Source organism: Myodes glareolus, chromosome 14 (genome assembly GCF_982192425.1).
Source record: "Myodes glareolus chromosome 14, mMyoGla1.1, whole genome shotgun sequence".
NCBI lineage: Eukaryota > Metazoa > Chordata > Mammalia > Rodentia > Cricetidae > Myodes > Myodes glareolus.
The window spans coordinates 16,656,130-16,676,016 of NC_142039.1; the positions used below are offsets into that span (position 1 = coordinate 16,656,130).

The 19,887-nt window shown below is 43.7% G+C and overlaps 1 protein-coding gene across 5 annotated transcripts in view; it reads left to right on the top strand.

The window, feature by feature from the left end:
- Window positions 1-2,271: 2,271 nt before the first annotated feature.
- The window catches only part of Olah (oleoyl-ACP hydrolase), a 40,622-nt gene continuing 23,006 nt past the window's right edge, over window positions 2,272-19,887 (top strand). For 2 of the 5 annotated variants that reach the window (XM_087896377.1, XM_087896373.1), the window contains exon 1: window positions 18,843-18,989. The gene's annotated coding sequence lies outside the window, so the exon portion shown is untranslated. Of the gene's footprint in view, window positions 2,434-18,608; window positions 18,758-18,842; window positions 18,999-19,887 lie in introns of those variants that run through there. The other 3 variants (XM_087896376.1, XM_087896375.1, XM_087896374.1) reach the window with 3 other exon arrangements.

Here is a 19,887-nt window from a genome sequence, read left to right on the forward strand (position 1 = left end):
GGGACACTCATTGAGTCCAGGAGAACTGCACCAGTGTTTGCCAGGCCTGACACTGAACAGGGGCTGCTGTTGTGGAGGAGGAAGGGAGCTGAAATCCTCAGCTTAATTTGGACTCCTTTTGTCTCATCAGTGGTGCGCAGGTTTGCTCAAGTGTGAGTGCTTCCTCATCTTGAAAGACCGAAATGAAGTCATAGAGGCCTGAAGTCAACCTTTAGATTGTTTTTCAGAAGCTGTCCCCCCTTGTTTGTGAGACAGGGTCTCTCACTAGGACCTGAGGCTCACTGGTTAGGCTGGGCCAGAAGACAGCAAGTCCCATGGATTCTCGGCTCCTGCCTCCCTGGCCAAGCACATCCAGAAGTTTACTAAGAGAACTGTATTCCTAGCCTCTCGAGCTAACATTTTACCTTAGTTGTCCTGAGTCAGTTTTTTTCAACCACTAGAAACATGATTTCAGATAAGAGGCAATCATTGAAGAACATCCACTTTGTTTTTAAATTTTTTAACAATATTTTTTGGGGGGAATAAAGCCGGTGCTGAGCTTGTGTGGAGGTCAAAGGGCAACTTTCAGGAGTCAGTTCTCCCTTGTCGTGCGGCTCTGGGGCCAGACTAAGTCATCAGGCAGAAGTGGCTTTTATGCTCTGAGCCATCATGAGGACCCTACATTCTTTTACAGTCGGGTTCCCTGTCTATTCAAGGATGTCTTACATGATTTCTTATGAATTTTTCTGACTCCCATAACTGCTTTCCCCTTTTTGGCAATCTTCTCTTTTTTTTGTCATGATTTCCTTTTATTTTATTTGTATGGGTGTCTGTCCCATGTCAGTGAGGTACCCACAAAGACCTGATGTTGGATTTCCCAGGAATGGAATTATAGAAGGTTTTGAGCCACTGTGTGGGTGCTGGGAATCAAGCCCAGGTTCTCTGGAAGAGCAGCCCGGCTCTTAACTGCTGTGCCATCTCCAGCCCCTGTGCAATCTTCTTTGTTTTCTCTCCTTTTCCTAGTTCTCTCTTTCCAGTTCTCTGTATCCACAGATACTTTGTCCTGTCTTCTCGCAAGGAAAGAATCTATTTTTTTTTTGATTTTGAAAAGTTAACTTTTGTCATTTTATTCAACTTTTTTTTTCTCACAATCTTTGTTCGATTATTTGTCTCTTTCTAGTCAGGACTTTAAATTTTCAAATTACAAAGATCATTTTTACATTTCTTATTTGGAGTTAATTCACTTGGGAGCATTGTTTCTTCTCCTCCATGAGTTCCTTAATAAATATTTCCTTGGCCAGAGATGTCTGATCCACCCTTTCTGTATTTGGTGTTAGGTTTGCCCTTATGTTTTTCTCCTACCCAGGAGAGCAGGGTATGGAGTGATGCCTTGCTAACTCAGTTCCTTAGCTCACAAGTGCCCCCTTGTGTTGACACCATGAACACTGGTTTCTATTTGTGTAGGTTGTGGTTCTATATTCTTCCTATGCTTTGATATCTTCATGTTTCTATAGAATTTTAGCTCCATCCCTTTCTTTTTTTCAGTCATTTTCCCTTTAAAAGGTAACTTCTTGGTAATGTCTTCCCACCTTTTCTCTGTTCCCTCAAGAATTTTAAGTCCTTGTTAGTGGTGGCACACGCCTCTAATCACAGCGTTGTTGGCACTGGGAGGCAGAGGCACCTGGATCTCTGCGAGTTTGAGGCCAGTCTAATCTATAGAGGTAGTTCTAGGATAGCCAGGACTACTTGAAATACAACACACACACACACACACACACACACACACACACACACTTCTTAATCTTTTCCAAGTGGCTTCAGCTGTATTTACCTCAAAGAAGAAAACACAGTGATTCATACATGAATGGATTTAAATGACATTATTACAAGAACTCTCATTTATTTGAAATGGATCCTGTTTAGTTTGTTTTCTGTGTCTGTGACAAAGACCATGACCAAAAGCAGCTTGGGGGTAAAAAGGGTTTATTTGGATGACACTTCCGGAATAGAGTTTATTGTTGAGCAAAGTTAGGGCAGGAACTCTAAGAGGAATTCAGGCAGGAAACCACCGGGAAACCTGTCACACATCCATCAGAAGCAAGTCTTTTAGTGGACTCCAGATCCAATGAAGTGACAACCAAGCTTGACCTCACAGCCACCATTCTGGGCTTCACCATTATCTGCGTCTTTGAAATTGGTGACATCATGTAAATCTAAGGCCTTTTACAAGGCCAGGGCATCTCATTCATCTGCCTTAACCTGTTTACAGCATCTCAGAGTTATTTGTCTGTGTGTAAGTGACTTGTCTCTTCCAGTGCATTCTGTAAGGCTGGCTGGACGAGAAACTCGATCCCAAGAACTGTTCGCCAGTGACATTTACCAGATAGTTGATGAAATTGTGCCTGCTCTGCTTCCGATTGTCCAGGATAAAGCGTTTGCATTTTTTGTCCACAGGTATTTAACTTGTTGTACACAGCAAGGTGCCTCTCTCTCTCTCTCTCTCTCTCTCTCTCTCTCTCTCTGTGTGTGTGTGTGTGTGTGTGTGTATGTGTGTGTGTCTGTGTCTGTGTGTGTCTGTGTGTGTCTGTGTGTGTCCACACTCTTTTGAGACATGTATGGGTGTATGTGCCTGGAATACATGGAAAAGCCAGACAATGACCTTGAATGTTGGTCTCTAGTCACCGACTACTTTTATTTAAGATGGGGTCTCCCAATGGCCTTAAACTTTGCCACATACGCCAAGCTAGCAGGCCCACCCTCTTTCAGGGATCCCTTTATCTATGTCTCTCATTTCTGCACTGTTGAGATTTCAGGCCTGAGTGGCTAAACTGAGCTTTTGACATTGGTTCTGCGGGTCAGAAAGTCATCACCACACACACGAGGTCAGTGCTTTACTGACTGAGCCATCTCTCAGCCCGGAAGTGCTTATTATGTTGACACTTGCCAGTGCTAGTAGACATTTTACAAAACAGTTATCAGCCAGCTAGCTTTTGCCCATCCCTTAGTCACTGCTGTGCTTGTGACACCTGGTCACCATGAGTTTTGTCCAATGCTATCTATCATGTTTGTCTCTTCCTTGGTTTAGTTTGGGATCCTACATTGCTTTTCTGACCGCACTGAGCCTAAAGGAGAAATACAAAATGGAGCCGCTGCATTTTTTTGTGTCCAGTGCATATGCCCCCCACATACGTGCTCTAGTTTTCTTTGGATGGGGAAATGAAGGAGTGGGAAATGGGGTATTAACAGTTGGGTCATTGTTCTCCTTTGTTCCAGCCTGGGGTGATGACAGGGATCTACCATGTGCAACTGAAAACCCCTGTGATCTTTCAATGTATTTCTTTCCAGCCTCAGAAATGAACTTCAGTTTATTCCTGAATACTGTCTATTTCTGTCCCCCGGAGCTAGTGCTGTCCGTCCCTGCTTTCTGTCCCCCTGGAATTAGTGCTGTCTGTCCCTGCTTTCTGTCCCCTCTCTAAGTCCCATCACTGTTGCCCTTCTGTTCACAGCTGTGGGGCCATCAACAGGAGCACGGGCGCCCTAACAGGAGCCTCCTCCTTGAAGAAACTAACTCTCCCTATCCCAGAAGTCCTAAGTTTGCAAAAACTTCTCATGTAGGTATGGAACTCTATAATTCCCTGAGGCAGGGCAAGAGCACAAGCACAAGCAAGCCCCGTCAGCTGATCACAGCATGGTAACTAATGACACACACTGCTTGCCAATCACAACATGCCAGCAGCCACTGCCAGTTTCAAAAGGACCAATCAGTATCGTTCCTGCCGCAGCTTAATTCCCCTAACCCCATTAAATCCCTCAACCTGTTTACAATAAAGAGCCTCTGTACTGGAATCTTCGGGTTTATGCCACTGCAACCAAGTCTTCTTACACCCCACCCCCGCCAGGAAACTGGGATCACACAACAAGCAGCAGCAACAAGCCCACAAAAAACTACAATTCTCTCTCCCATCTGTGCTGGCAATGTTGACCGGTTTGTTATTGTGTAGGTCTTGTGTAGGCAATGACAGCCACCGTGACTTCACTAGCACAATGGTCTGGACTTGTCCGGAAGACAGTGTTTTGCATCAATCCCTTTTAACTTCCAGCTCTTAAATCCTTTGTCTCCTCTTCCTCAATGTTCTCTGAGCCAATGAGGAAAGAGTATAATATCCATGGCTCACTTAGGGCTGCTCAGTTAAATCAACAAGGACATTTTTATGAAAGCCAAATAATACCATAAGAGAGGACTCTGTTCTTTATGAATTTCACCATCTTCGGAGTTTTTCTGATGAGCAAGAAAAGGAACCAAGGCACTCCGAAAGGAAAGGCAGTAGAAGAGAAGACTAAGACCCTACTAGCCTTGGTTTTAATACTAGAGTACTACTGATGGTGAGAGAAGTCTAACTAAATGTAGGTTGAAATGAAGGTGGCAGTTACCTTGTTTTAGCATATATATTCCAGAATAAACTAAAGAATAATAGCCTAGGAGCCCACACTTTTGCAAGAATCAGAGTATACCCTAACCACCCATAAAGAAGCAGGTCTTCCAAAATGAACTACCGAGAATGTAAAAGATGATGAGGGTGAGTGCTAGGGATGTTGCTCAGTGGGTAAAGGCCTCTGCTGCTGATCCTGACAACCCGACTGTGATGTCCAGGACACCAAGAGGATAGAAAACCCAACCCCTGCAAGTTCTCTTCTGACCTCTATCCCTCGACTAAATTCAAATGTAATAAAATATTCTTAAAGATGATGGGGATGAGAGCTGTTAGCTGTACCTCCTAGGAGAGAAAGCAGGTGCACAGTAGAAACATGGGACAACAAAGCTAGAGAATATTAGAGCACAAGATAGAGAAAGTAGGTGAACCTGGAGCTGTGGCATTCACAGTCCTTGAAATGCTACAAAGAGCCTCGTGTCCCTTGCCTTAGCTGTAATGTTGAACCAAGAGCTTCTCATACTTTCTGATTTGTTTTATTGAAATGCCATGAAGAGATACAGAGCAAAGACTTCTTCTCTCATGAATGTTGTGGTTTGAGTGAAACCAACCCCCATAGATCCATAAGGAGTGACATTATTGGGAGGTGTGACCTTGTTGAAGGAACTGTGTCTCTGGGGTAGGCTTTGAGGTTTCAGAAGCTCAAGCCAGGCCCATTGTCTTTCTCTTCCTGCTGCCTGCCAGTCCAAATGTAGAACACTCAGCTACTTCTCCAGCACCGTGTCATCCTGCGCGCTGCCGTGCTCCTGCCGTGATGGTAATGGACTAAACCCTTGAACTGTGAGCCATCCCCAATGAAATGTTTTCCTTTATAGGAATTGCTGTGTCCATGGTGTCTCTTCACAGCAATAGAAATCCTAACTAAGACAGAAGTTGGTACTATGATACAAATTTTGTCCCTTGTCAAATAAAAAGTGCAAAAAATACTTGCCTCTTTCCAGAATTATCAGCCCATAAAACAGATAGAAATGATCATTCTCTATCAAGGATTTGAAAGACCCACAAGACAAGGGGAGAATGATGGACCAACCTGTCTCCATCTTAAGATTAAATGCCTTCTTGTTACAAGGTCAAAGTAAGTCCATTCTTGTTTTACATAAAACTTGGATTTGATCATGTGGTTTTTTTTGGTAATTTATTTATTTATTTTTCTTCCCAGTCAGTTCCCCACCCCTCCCAGTCCCGCTCTCCCATCTGCCTCTGTTCCCAACCCCCAATCCACTCCTCACTTTCTGATTAGAAAAAGACAAGTCTCCCATGAATATCAACAAAACATAGCAAGCATATCAAGTTGCAGTAAAACTAAGCACCTCCCCATTATGAAGGCTGGACAAGGAGACCCAGTATGAGGAGCAAGGTCCCAAAAACCAGTAAAAGAGTCAAAGATAGCTCCTTTTCCCACTGTTAGGAGTCCTACAAGAGGACCAAGCTACACAACTGTAACATATATGCACAGTGCCTACTAAGGTCAGTCCTGTGCAGATTCCCTGGTTGTCAGTTCAGTCTCTGTGAGCCCCTATAAATCCTGGTTAGTTGGTTCTGTGAATTTTCTTGTTGTGTCCTTGACCCCTCTGGCCCCTACAATCCTTTCCCCCCATCTTGTGCAGGATTCCCCGAGCTCCGCTGGATGTTTAGGTGAGGTTCTGAATTTATTTCCATCCATTGCTGGATGAAACATCTCTGAAGACAGTTGGGTTAGGCACCAATCCAAACACATCCCATAGTTAGGACAGACTGTAGGTCAAAGGTTATGTGACTGGATTGATTTCCCACTTCCTCCACGTGAAGCCTTGCCTGGTCACCCGTTTTCTGGAATTTGACATGTCCCACACCCTATAGTATAGATTTAGGGCCTCTAACCTGACCTCTACCCTGATAACATATTCTGTCTAATAATGTTCTGCCAAGTTCCTTTGTGATCAAAAACCCTTGGAAAAACCTTTGCCTTGCAGGTATTTATTTGTTTGTTTGTTTGCTTATTGGATGATAGTTAAGAGACTGCCACGAATCACGAAAGAGACTTTAAACTTTTGACTTTTAAACAGAGTTGACACTGATAGACTATGAACTGTTGGACTTGGACTGGATTGCTTTAATAATAACTTGCATTATTATGATATGGCTACAAGCCCATGAGGTTCAGGGAGTGGAAGGTTGTGTTTTGAATGATCCCATAGGATCATAAGGAGTGACACTATTGGGAGGTGTGGCCTTGTTGGAGTAAGTGTGGCCTTGGTGGAGGAAGTGTATCTCTGCGGGTAGACTTTTAGGTTTCAAAAGCTCAAGTCAGGCCCAGCGTCTCTCTTTTCCTGCTGCCTGGTGATCTGAATGTAGACCTCTCAGCTCCTCTCCAGCACCAGGTCTGTGCTGCCATTCTTCCTGCCGTGAGGATAACGGGCTGAACATCTGAACTATGAATGAGCCAATGCGTCACCACAATGAAATATTTTTTTTATAAAAGTTGCGGAGGTCACAGTGTCTCTTCACAGCAATAGAAACCCTAACTAAGAGAAGGAAGGGGGACAAAAGGGTGACATGCCATCTCCCAACTTAGAAGGTCACTAAACCACATTGTATAACACACATCTCATAGCTTTTGTGGCCTGATACCATTTGACCTCACAATAATCCTGGAAGGAAGTGGTGGGAATCTAAGCTCTGAGGCTTATGTGATTTGGCTTTTAGATGATGGAGTGATGCTAGAAGCCAACCCAGCATCCTTCTGTTCTGCACAGTGCTGTTTGTCTGCAGTGAGAAATTATCTAAGAAGGAACTACACATGAGACCCAGGGAGGCCTTAGCCCAAAGCCAAAGTGGACATGGAAGTCATCCATTGCCTTTACATTACATTATGTTCACAACTGTTCCCTGGGAAGTTGACTCCTCTGTGACATTTTAAAAGATTTTTTTCTTACTTTTAATTATGTTTAGCTGGGAGTGGGGATGTACACAGGTGTGCAGGCACCTTCAGAGATCAGGAATGTTGAATCCAGCCAGAGCTAGAATTACAGGTGCTTGTGAGCAGCTCAACATGAGTGCTGGGCTCCAAACTCAGGTGTCCTTTAAGAATAGTGTGTGCTCTTAACCAATGATCCATCTCTCCCCACCCCACCATGATTCTTTGAGAGTAAGAAGTCTTAGTTACTCATTGAAAATACAAATACTGGGGCCAGGGCCCATATATGGACTGAGCCGATATGCTCAGTGTCCTCCTAGATGTACACAGCCTTTGTCATGAGTGACAGTGTCTGAGAAGGCCAGGGCTGGTATGAGAAATCCTGTGTTGAGTGTAGCACCTTGACCCAAATCCGCTACATTTGGGACACAGAGAACATTGAACCAAATGGACTCATCATTGGACACCACTCTTTATGTCTTTGGGGAAGAACTCTGACCCAGAAACAAACAGAGCAGAATGTGTCCTCTATGTTGGCACGACAGAAAGTCAAAGGCTAGGCACTTTGCCAGATGGATCAGGAAAATCATTGTCAGAGTCTTGGGCAACTAGAGAGATGTAGGAGATTCAGGAGTAAAGGTGGGCATGTTAAAACTCACAGGGAGGAATGTGGGAACCCGAGCCAATTAGAGGTTCTAAGGCCATTCACAATTCACGGGGTGGTAAAATAATTGTCCTAAATGCTAGGATTAGCTTCAACATCCTGATTAATGGCGACTCACTAAAAAAAAAAAAAGCAGAATTTTCTCGTGTCCCCATAAAAATAAAGATTGAATTAACGAACCGACTCTCTTACCATTGTCCTTCATCACAGAGCACAAAGTCAAGCACCTTCCCTCCGGTTCCAGTGAAATTGAGCTTCTAAACTCACAAATCGATCATTTTCAAAGTAAGGACTTAGTGAGATCTTAGTGAAATCTTTGGCATTAGTAGATCGATCAGGTCGACTCCAGAGAAACCCACAGTGACCCATGATTATTCCGCTTTGCTACGTTCTGCCATTTTATGACGCTGAGAGAAACCTTTCCAGACATACAAGCTAAAGAAGCCTCTATTCTTCATAAGTTACTTAACCCAAGGTGTTTTGCCTCAGTAAATAGAAAATGGACTAGAACAGGGTCTGCATGGACTTTGTCTAGGAAGAGGGGGAGTTATTCCAGAGCTGGCCAAAAACGATACTAGATGGTAAGTTAGTGTGAGAGACAGCGCCTAAAGTGGGAGACTCATGTCTGCAGTGAGCAGACACAGCCTCAAAACTCAGTTTGCACTGAGTTGTAAACAGAAGGTGTCCTTTGGTATGCCGTGTTTAGCAGAATTGCCCCTTAGCTCTGGAGAAACTGAGATGCCTCAGTGTTTTCAGTGTCGTCTGTTGTCTTTAGCTCACTTTGATCAACCCATAAACCTCCAAAGCTTCATAAGGTACCAGCTTTGATCACTATTTACTGGGATCTCACCTCTGAGTCTCATATCTGAGATTTTATCTTTCTCTTGCGGGTGCCTCAAGACAGCTTCGTTGCCCTTCTGTCTTTCCTACCCTTCTTCCTTCCAACTGAAACTTGCTGCCTATTCCACGACAGGCTCCAGCTGAGACCTTCCATTCTCGTTGTTATTCGTCCTTTCTAGTACTTGCCACAGTCTTCTGTCCTCATAGGGCATCCTTAATCCTTGCTCCTCTTTGGCTCTCTGACCCTCCTACCCACCAGTTTTCAGGCTCAAACACATATGCTCCCTGGCTTCCTGCAGACACTCTAGAAATCTGACCAGCTGGAAAAGATTCGACCTTGTAATCCTAGGGTATTGGCAACTCTGAGCTCAGCCCTATTAGCCCCCATCAAGGAAGAATGTTAGGAAAAGAGAAAATTTTAGGGGTTATGAAAAGGTCAAGAAGTCCCTTCCTTTATCTGGTTACCTCCCAAGCTGGCTGGAAACCACGGAAAACAGTTTTGGAACCTGTCTCGAGTGTAGCTTGGTGTGGGATTTTAGCCAGCATGTGTAAGACCTTTGGTTGAATGCTCAGTACTTTTTTAAAAAAAACTTTCAACACAATTGATAAGATAAATAAAGATTTCCTACCTAAGGACAATGTTTATTTTTCTAAAGACTATTAAGGATGATAAAGAGGGCAAACGGGCCTGGCGAGATAGGTCAGCTGGTAAATGTACTTGTTGTGCAAGCCTGATGACTCGAGTTCCTTCCCTGGCACCCATGGAAAGATAAGAGGAGAGACTGACTTCATAGAGGTGCTCTTAGTTGCCCCCCATGTCTTTTATACATGCACATGTGCACACACATACACACCTTAAACAAACAAATAGATAGAACAAACAAGTCTCCTTTGGTGCCGCCACTGGTAAATTGCCTATATTCTAGTAAATAATCTCCCACCCATGGTTTTCAAGCAACTCTCATTAAACTCAGTGTCTACCCACCCCACACATGCACGTGCCTGCATGGGCATACAAACACACACACACACACACACACACACACACACACACACACACACATACACACACACACACACACACACACACACACACACGCATGCATCCAAAACCTAAAACAAACTAAGGACATAAAAGCAGGAACGGGCTGGTTGAGAAGAGGGATTCAGTGGAGGTAGAAGGGGGTAAAGGATAATGGGGACATACCATGACAGAAACACACTGTACACATGTATGTCAATGAGTTAGAAAAAAAACAGAAACAAACTATGGTTACTTAGGGACAGAATATGTATGACCTTTGATCCATTCTTCTTGCATCCCTGAATGATGTACTTCCTAAAACTACCAGTCATATTTAGAAAAAGAAATTATTTAGGCGAAGAAAATTTAGTAACTAGTATGTATATTCTATGCTTATTTTTAAGTTATTCTTGTACCTTTATTTTTTCTTAATACATTTTTCTTTTAACCTGATTGTAAATTGTAGCACGACTAATAAAAATCCAGAGACAGACATTGGATTTCCACCTGAAGGTCAGAAAAACAAAACAGCCAGCCACTAGCTCTTACTCTACCTCAGTCTGAAATGGCGATCCTAACTCCAGGAATCCTTGGAGTATGACTGAGTCTGAGAGCTGTCTCCTCCTGTCTTATATTCTTCTCTAGTGCTGGGATTAAAGGCATGCACTGCCTGGTTTCTATGGCAGACTAGTGTGGCTACTAGGATTAAAGGTGTGTGTCACCACTGCCTGGTCTGTAAAGGGGATCAGTATGGTTGTTTTACCCTCTGACCTTCAGACAAACTTTATTTACTAAAATACAAATGAAATATGATGACAATAAATTATATCCTTAAGTGATGTAACTTCAAAAGCCACAAAGTTGTGTAAAAAGCTCTTGCTAAGTCACATGAGGTGTGACCCTTTTCCTCTTGATTAGCCCATACCCATGCTGTGGATGTACACTGTGTGTGCCTTTTCTTAATGTGTTCTTTCTGTCTCTCTCTGTCTCTTCCTCTATCTTACATACACACACACACACACACACACACACACACACACACACACACACAAATCTAAAGCACAACTTTATCCCCCGTCTTGCTCTGAAAACTCACTAACTTGGCTTCAGTGGAATGCAACATGAAGTTCTTTTCTGTGTTGTAGTCCAGGGCTTGGCTTTACCTGATCAGTTTCTAAGGTGGGAACTCTCCAGGTACAGGCAGCAATACCCTGCCACTGAAGCAGTTGTTAACATCCCCAACTCATCGTAAACATCAACCTCTCTACAGCTCCTGTGCTCTCTTCAGCTTCACTTTCTTTTCTCCAACCTCAGAATGAATCCACCTTTTGTGATTTTCATTTCTCCTCCTCCTCCTCCTCCTCTTCTTTTTCTTCTTCTTCTTCTTCTTCTTCTTCTTCTTCTTCTTCTTCTTCTTCTTCTTCTTCTTCTTCTTCTTCTTCTTCTTCTTCTTCAAGACAGGGTTTCTCTGTAGCTTTTGAAGCCTGTTCTGAAACTAGCTTTTGTAGACCAGGCTGGCCTCAATCTCAGAGAGATTCACCTGCCTCTGCCTCCTGGGTGCTGGGACTAAAGGCGTGTGCCACCACCGCCTGGCTCCTTCTTTCTTGTCTTAGAGACGCAGACCTCTGTGCACTTCTTCTCATGACAATAGCGAAGGCAACTTCCTGACCTACTTCTTATTGTTCATTCAATTGATCGCACAACCCTGTGGTAGAAGGCAGTGAAGAATACCATGGAAGGCATAGTAATAGAGACTACAAAATTCTCCCTTTATTCAGGGACTTTCCTTCATTGATTAATTTCTCTTGGTCTCAAACCATGGGTTTCTTTAATCCTGCCTCCTCCTTAAGTACCATCTCCATCCCTGGGTCATCAATTTACTGTAGGCTTCTTTTACTTAATCACTTAATCTGATCTATTATTCTTAGCCTCCTACCGTGTTCCATTTAGACATACTGGTTCTCTACCCAAACCCCTCTCACTTTCCTTGTACATATGTGAGATGAGGGTTCAAAGGTCCGAGTTATTTGTTAGAACTCATCTTTATATTTTTATTAGTCATCAAAAAAAAAAAACTCCCCAAGTCTTCTTATTTCTTTAAATCTTACAAGGAAAACTTTTCCCCATCCGTGTTCGTCTTCTTGGGTAACCCTTGGGGAAGCAAGTCTACGAGTGGCTTCCACAGTCTAACAGCGGACTCAGGATAAGGTGGTGGCTTGGGCAGTAGTGACTACGGATGTAGCTGGAGCAGGTAGAGGAGGGTAGAAAAGGGCAACTGGACAAGTGGAAGATACATTTATTTGCTCCCCGCGGGATATCTTAAGAGAAGCAAGCTTCTCCCAAGCGTTAAGGGGAGCGTTTGGGACAGTCTCTACTAAGGCTAAAATTGAAAGCTCCGTTTTGTATTTCCTAGAACCATCCTTGTTGTCCCTTTAAGAAAAGAATTACTCTGTGTGGGGAACTTCATACCATTTTCCATATCACTTATAGAAAACATCTCGCTGGAGAACAGTGTTATAGTTCGGGTTGCCTTTAGGGGAAGCCGCTTCACTGTCCTCTAGATGATATAGAGTATTCAGGTGTCACAAAAGAAAAGTAAAATATTTGGGGGTATGGGGGCTGAGGATCATAAGGTATGACTTTCTTGGGATGCTTTCTAAAGGGGCATCCACTGATACGGAAAGCTGATTTTCCTTCTAGAAGAACATAGGGGATAAAGATCACAGCTACCCTTGAGTGTCCTATCTGTCCTTCTGGTTGCCTCCAGTTCCTGCTGGGCTTTGGGCTTCTCCAGAACAAACTGTAATAACTGAGATGCCCGTGAGATCCCAAAGATTAGGAGTTCTTCATTTGCCCAGTACCTAATTCCTTCCTGTACCTCCTTAGTAACTTTTAGAAGATTTGTGTGACTTAGAAGCCACTTCAGGTTCTGCAATTCAGCACCTGGAGTTTGGGCAGCTCTCATGCCCGTCCTCAAGTAAATCTTCTTTATCATGTGCTTGGACCAAGGGAAGAGTCTGACTGGGAGATAGAATCCCCATCTGAGGGTTTTTAAATGAGCTGCCAGAATTCCCCTCTTGGAGCCCCTCCTACTCTCAGGAGTTCTTTCTTACTTCTCCTTAATGAATCTACAGTCATTGTGATGAACAAATGAATAAGGAAATGATAAAAGAGAACAGTAAATAAAATCACAGGGAGGGAAGGACAGGTGAACCTACGGTGCAGTTCCCACAGCAAGTGGTCTCCTCATTCTGTCTGCTAACATGGACAGACGGGGCTTTTACCCTTAATTTAGTATTAAAATGGTTGGTATTCTGGTCTCATAGAGACATCCTCAGATTAAACAAGGACATTCCAGAGATTGGAACAAAATAAAAGTAGGTGTCCCTAAGGTTTCTAAAATTAATATGACCAAGTCTTACAGGGTCATGGGACACCCCATACCAACAGGGCAAGCAGAGGGAAGCCTGTTCCTATGAGTGGTATGTGTCCCCCAAAGATGTTTCAGAAAGCAAAACAGTTCCATTTTAACCTCATAAAGAAAGAAAATATTCAAAATTCCTCTCACACACTTGTGGCAGAGTCAGCTTTCGAAGCAAAGGAGGCACCCACAAAGCAGGAGCTGACCTTGGTGGGAAATGAGTGAACAGAAAGATCCCAAGGTTGGAGGGATTCAGGCAAGGTGGAGGACAGAGAGGGGAATATGGGGAGAACAGTTGTAAGAAGCAGTCTGGGCTACGATCCCAGTCACATCAGGGGCAGAAAAGGCAGAAAACGCCAACTAATGGTTAAGGAACAGCAGAAGCAGAAACATCATCCCTTGGCTTTGGAGTCAAGAATGTCTCACCTGTGGCCCTCACTAGACACTTAAAGGGTTTCAACTAGAGAGGTAAAATGAATGAAGAGAAAGAGGTTTTAAAAAAAAAAGATTATTGAACTAGGAAAAGAAAGAGGACAAGAGAAAAAGCAGAGAAAGCTCACCTTAGTTCCAGCAGTATATAGACAGACTCAGCTCACGAAAGGTAGGGTGGCCTGTAAGTGATCTGAGTCGTGGCACCAGCGTGCCATGGAATGCCTTAATGCCTGGATATCCAACGAGATACAAAAAAAGGAAAAGAGAAGAGGAAAGAAAAGAAGAAGAAGACAATCTGTCTAAGCAGGATTGGCCCCCAGGGTTCTGAGTTCAACTCTTTTATCTGTTCTACCTGCTCTTGCTTACATCCTTCTCTCTGTCTCCTAATAGATGGACTTGAAATATACTTCCTCTCTCATGTTTACTTAGAATAAATTTGAACTGGGAATTGTTTGTCCCTTTCGGAGTCTGGCCATGGTCTTGTGACTGACCTTGTGGCTAAACTCATGCCCATCTCCAGCTTGTGTAAACCTCGCTGCCTGCCCACGCTCACCCAATTTACAGGAGGGCAGTAATTGGTTGTGATACTAGCTCGCCATCTTGAAGTCTCATTCTTAAGATCAAACCCATACCCCTTAATTTTAAAGGAGGAGAATGGGACAGAGTGAGGTCTAGAAAGCTTTGTGTAAAGCTGTATGCAGTTAGTGCATGAAAAAAAATCAGGCTAGCAAAGAGGAAGAAGAGGAAACAAGGACACCCACCCACTCAAGGCCAACTATGCAGACTGTGATGTAGATTAAAGATGCTTAAGAGCCATGGGATGCATGAAATTTTGTGCAGAACTCCTTCTTGTAACAGAGATTGCACAGAAAAAAAAAAAACGCATGTTAAGCAATGGAGGCAAAAAATTCATGTTGTACAAATGAGCCAAAAGCTTATGCTGCGGTAGCTTCAAAGTCCCAGTTCTTTGTCCCCCAAGGACATCTTGAGCTGCCAAGACCTCTCTTCATTATGGTCTATTTCCTCACTGGGGAGTGCATTTTTCCCCCAACGGGTTGTCCTTGTTTCTACTGTAACTATGTATCTCTACTCAGTTTTTTAATTCTAGAATTCAAGAACCTGGAAGCCTTCCAGAAGCTCACACTGTACCATCACACCAGCCAATATGAACACTAAGTGCTTACCAAGTTATTACAAAGATCTGACGTGACCTATCTATAGCCATCTTGAGTCAGAAACATATTTACTTTGGAGTGGCTGGTTGCTTTCCCCTCCCTAGTTTCACAGCATGTTATGACAAAATCCTCCACGTGAGATATGAAGCTTCTTGATACTCCCGAGTTCTCTGTGGTAGAAACATAAGTAAGTATTTTTGCATCTTTCCAAAACGTCAGAACTTATTGAGTAACAACAAATTCAAAGCTATGTTGTTTTCGTTAGCTTCAGTTTGCCAAGATGTCCTGGTTTCTCTGCCAAATGGCTGTTGGCAGTGACGCTATCACAATCTTAATGGCTAATATTAACTCTTACCCTACACACGTAAGGGATTGCACTCATTCCAGAAGCCAAATAGAAAGATCAATGCCAACTATAGAATACTTCCCTCAAGCTGTTGGCGAGGTGTCCAGAAAACATTAAAAACAATACAGGCTGGTGCCACTGCTGTGCTGGACAAGGCAGACTGCTGCATTCACGATTCAGAGTGGCTGTGGTCTCCATAAGACTTGCACAAGATGAACACCTTCCCCCCACTGCCCCCGACATTCGAGCATGCAATGGCAAGGAGCTCAAGAGCCCCAGTCCTCAGTGAGGCGCTACCGACAGCTGATGGCTTCTGGGAGGAGGGGAGTCAGTATTCGCTATGAGTAAAACAATTTTAACTCTTGGTCTACTCAATGCTCAACATACAGCGATATGTGTGCCTATGTATGATATGTAGGTCACAGAATGGCTACAAACGGGTTAAGATGGCCACAGCAGAATTAGAGGGGGCTTTACTAGAGCAGAGGGAGAGAGCTGAGACAGATGTAGGAACTAGTTAGGAGGCTGACAAACCCAGCTGGAAAGTTGCTGGGGCACTATTAGAGAGTCAAGTCAGCAGGTGACGAGTTTGACCTCAGCATCATGGTTGAACTGAGCTGGAAAGACACGTTGTTCTTAGAGTTCACATGTGCGGAGTGCAGGTCCATGGCCATGATGTGCAGGACTCTATCCAGACAGACAAACAGGAGGCACTTTGAGTAGACCATATTAAGAGTGGGGACCAAGCTAAAGGGAAGCCCCTAAATGCTGTGGCCCTTGAACACACACTTCCTCACACCAAAACACCCCCACAAAAATAAACAGATGTAAGTAAAAACCATTTAAATGAGTGGTAGAGGTGCCTCATTCTGATACTAGCTTCTTTAAATTTTCTATTTTGCTTATTATTATTATGTATGCCGTGAACGGAATGCAGGCTCTTGCGTGCCATGGGGGTCATGTAGGGGCTAACTTCATGAAGTCGCTCGTCTCTTACTTTTACATGGATTCCAGGGGCAGAACTCAGGTTTAAACCTGACCTTGACTTGGGCTTTCACTCTCTTTTATCCACTGTATGATTCTTCTTCCTTTCTTTTTAGACTGACTAAATAATTTTCTCTTCAGCATTGGGTGACTGGTTGTTGTTGTTGTTGTTGTTGTTGTTGTTGTTGTTGTTTTAAGGCCTTGCTTTAGAAGTAGAAATTTACAACTTACCAAAGTCTAAATATTAGATAACGTAGGAAGAGCTTTTCTGTCACGTACCACTGACTTACATGTTTGGTCTGACACTTGAGATGCAGATTAGACTCAGCACCATCGCCCCTGTTCATTCCATCCTTAGCCACACTGTTCACGCCTCTCTCTCATTTCCTCACCCATCCCGCATCTTCCCAGCGAGTGGCTTTGCCCCCCCCCGACCAGTCTTCCTCTTAGCGACAGTCTAGTTTCCACCACTGTGAAAATGTTTTTACATTGGCTGGTTTATTTTATTTATTTGTTTGTTTATCCTTTTAATAAACAAATGTCATTTTCTTTTTTTATTTCCCAGCATTCTGCTTTGTTACATTTGCAGCTAATTTGCAATACTGTACAATGTCTAAACTACAAGGAAAGTTGTAAATAATATTTAGCATTAATTTGTGTAAACAATGGTTTATTCTTCCATGTGCTTATTTAAATTTTTCTTTATTATTGAAATTTTTATATCGATATACATTGAAATATGACCACATCTGCACCTTACCATTTTTCCCTCTCCACCTCTCCCCATATCCCTACATGTCCTTCTTCTGATTTCATGTCTTTTTTTATGCTAACCTACTAAGTCTCGTTAGTGTCCCAATATGTACACGGCTGTGGAACCAACCATAGGCGCAAGGGAATTTGACCAGTTGCTCAGGTTTTTAAAAGACATTTTTGCTGGGTCTGAGAATTCCATGCTGCTTGAGATGCTTTTGTACCTGAGCGCTAAAGGACATACTTAACATTTGCAATGTTTACCACAGACACACACGTTACATACACACCGTGTGCTTCTTTCTTCTGCTTGGAAATAAATTCTACTGTTTTTCATTTCTGGGGCTCTTCCACCTACATTGTTAGCTGTTTACCCGCTGCTCCTCAAAGACAGCATCTGCATCCTCCGCCCTCGTTCTCAGCGACTCTGTTCACTTTACCTGTTGTTTGTCTTTGTTTTTCCTTCAGTTTCACTGCTGCACACGTGAAAGCAGGGTTCCCTGTTGTCTTTCTTAGCATCTGCTGGGCATGTTTCACTTTTAGCCTGGACCCATTTCTCAGTCCTAGTAAACTCGGAGCTCTTGCTTCTTTTTTTTTTTAAGTAATTTTATTAAATTATAAAAGTTTCCATTTCCGCCCCTCCTTCCAACACCCTCCCACTCCCCCCACTCCCTCTCCTCCTCCCTCTCCATCCCTAAGAGCAGTCAGGGTTTCCTGCCCAGTGGGAAGTTCAAGTTCCTCCCGCCTCCCTCTAGGTCCAGGAAGGTGAGTGTCCAGACGGACGGGATCCGCAAAATCCAGTATATGCAGAGGAAACAAGTCCCAGTGCCATTGTCAATGTCTTTTCAGAAAGACTCCGGGCCAGCCACATTCAGATAATCCGCACATTCAGAGAATCTGGCTGGATTGCGTCCTAGTTCAGTCCCAGTCCAACTGGCCTTGGTAAACTCTCATTAGATCCGTCACCTTGTATCAGTGGGTGATCGCATGCCTCGCAGTCCTTATTTCCTTTTGCATTTTCTTCCTCCTTCTGCTCCTCATTTGAACCTTGGGGGGTTCAGTCCGGTGCTCCAATGTGGGTCTCCGTCTGTATCACCATCCATCGTCGGATGAAGGTTCTCTCTGATCTTGCCTTCTTTGCTCACGTTCTCTTTCCTTCTGCTTCTCGTTTGGACCTAGGGAGTTAAGTCCAGTGTTCCGATGTGGGTCTCTGTTTCTATCTCCATCCATCGCCAGATGAAGGTTCTATGGTGATAAGCAAAATATTCATCAGTATGGTTATGGGCCTAGGCCGTTTCAGGCACCCTCTCTTCTGTTCAGAGAACAATCTTCAATATAATCCATTCACCTTCGTTCCTCTGCTTCAACAGCAAGCCGAAGTTTCCTGTGTTTCCCTTAGAGAGAATCCTTACTGCTCTACCTTTGGATCCTGACACTATTGAGAAAAGATGTAGATGACCTTGATGATCTTGACTTTAAGGAAACACTTGTTGAATAATAAATTTGGGCCCTGACTAACGTTTGATCCCCTCCAACAGTACTGATCACAGGCTCTTCTGTTTGGTTTTATTCTATCATTTTGATGTACTTTCTCTCTAGCTCTGACTAATCTCCAACTCCTCCTCACCATGCTCCAGCTTCCTGTGTGCTGGAATCGCAGGCAGGCAACACCGTGACAAGCTACATTTGGGATAGTTTTTTAAGAAGCCAAAACTTCCTCACAGAGTCAAGGACCGCCTAGTAAATTATCAAGGTGAGTCATCTGAGTGGTTAGGATGACTCTGAGTTCTTAGAGATAAAAGGCCAGCTCTCCACCCTCTGTGAGCAGGTGCCCTTTCTCTCAGTGCGGGGCCATTCTGTAGTAAGGGAACATAGCTGAAGGTTGAGCCTCAGCTCTCCCCAACACTCCTGAGATCCACCACTGAGGCTGTGAATGAGATCATAGTCTTAACTTGACTGCCAGTGATTCAGGGGACCCCTAGGTGGTAAGTGGGGTAAGAATCCTTATAAATTATGTGTCATTTATCCATTTATAAACTATAGTCATTTTTATATTCCTTAACTGAATGTTGGAAGCTTACAATATTAGAAGTTTGATATTCTGGCATTACCAGAGCCTTAACACTAGCATTACTGGAGTCTTAAGGGTAAAACCCTGGGTCTCAGCAGCCCAGACACAGTGGGCTGTACTGTCAATCTGACTGTGCCCATTAAAGTGACGCAGTGCAAACCGAGTCACAGTGAAAGGCAGAGGAGGGAGATTCCATTCATGTGGACTCAAGGGGTCCAGTGACCCCCATGTCCACCTTCAGGATCCAGACAAGAGTAAGGAGTTTAAACAAAGGGAGAAGGGGGCAGGGGAGAGACGTGATAATGAGGATCTCTGGTCTAAGGGGTCTGCTTGACCATGGTCTCCATTCTGGCTCTTCCAGACAGCTCCACAGAGTGGCAGTCACTGCACTCGGCTGAGAAGGGTGAGCTGGGTCCCTTCGGATGATGGCATCTGCTTCACAGTGATGCTCACTGGCATGGAGTCCTCCTTGCTTGGCCAGCTTTCTGTTCTGTGGGCCTTTGCTGGCTTTGATCCCCACAGTTACTGCTGCTTTCAAGCAATGACTCTTGATACCTTTAAGCTAGAAGGGAAATAAAGTGGCTTTGTTAGCTGCAGGTTGTAAATGAACGCTCTGAATGGTTAAAACAGTTAAATGCTTCGGACAAGTAGGACTAGGACCCAAAGTAAATGAGGTAGACAGAAAGAGGAGGCAGAGGTGCCAGGTATTCTGTTGTTGTGTTTTTTGTTTGTTTTTGCTTTGTTTTTAGAGACTGGGTTTTTCTATGTAGCTTTGACTGTACTGAAACTCATTCTATAGACCAGGCTCAAAC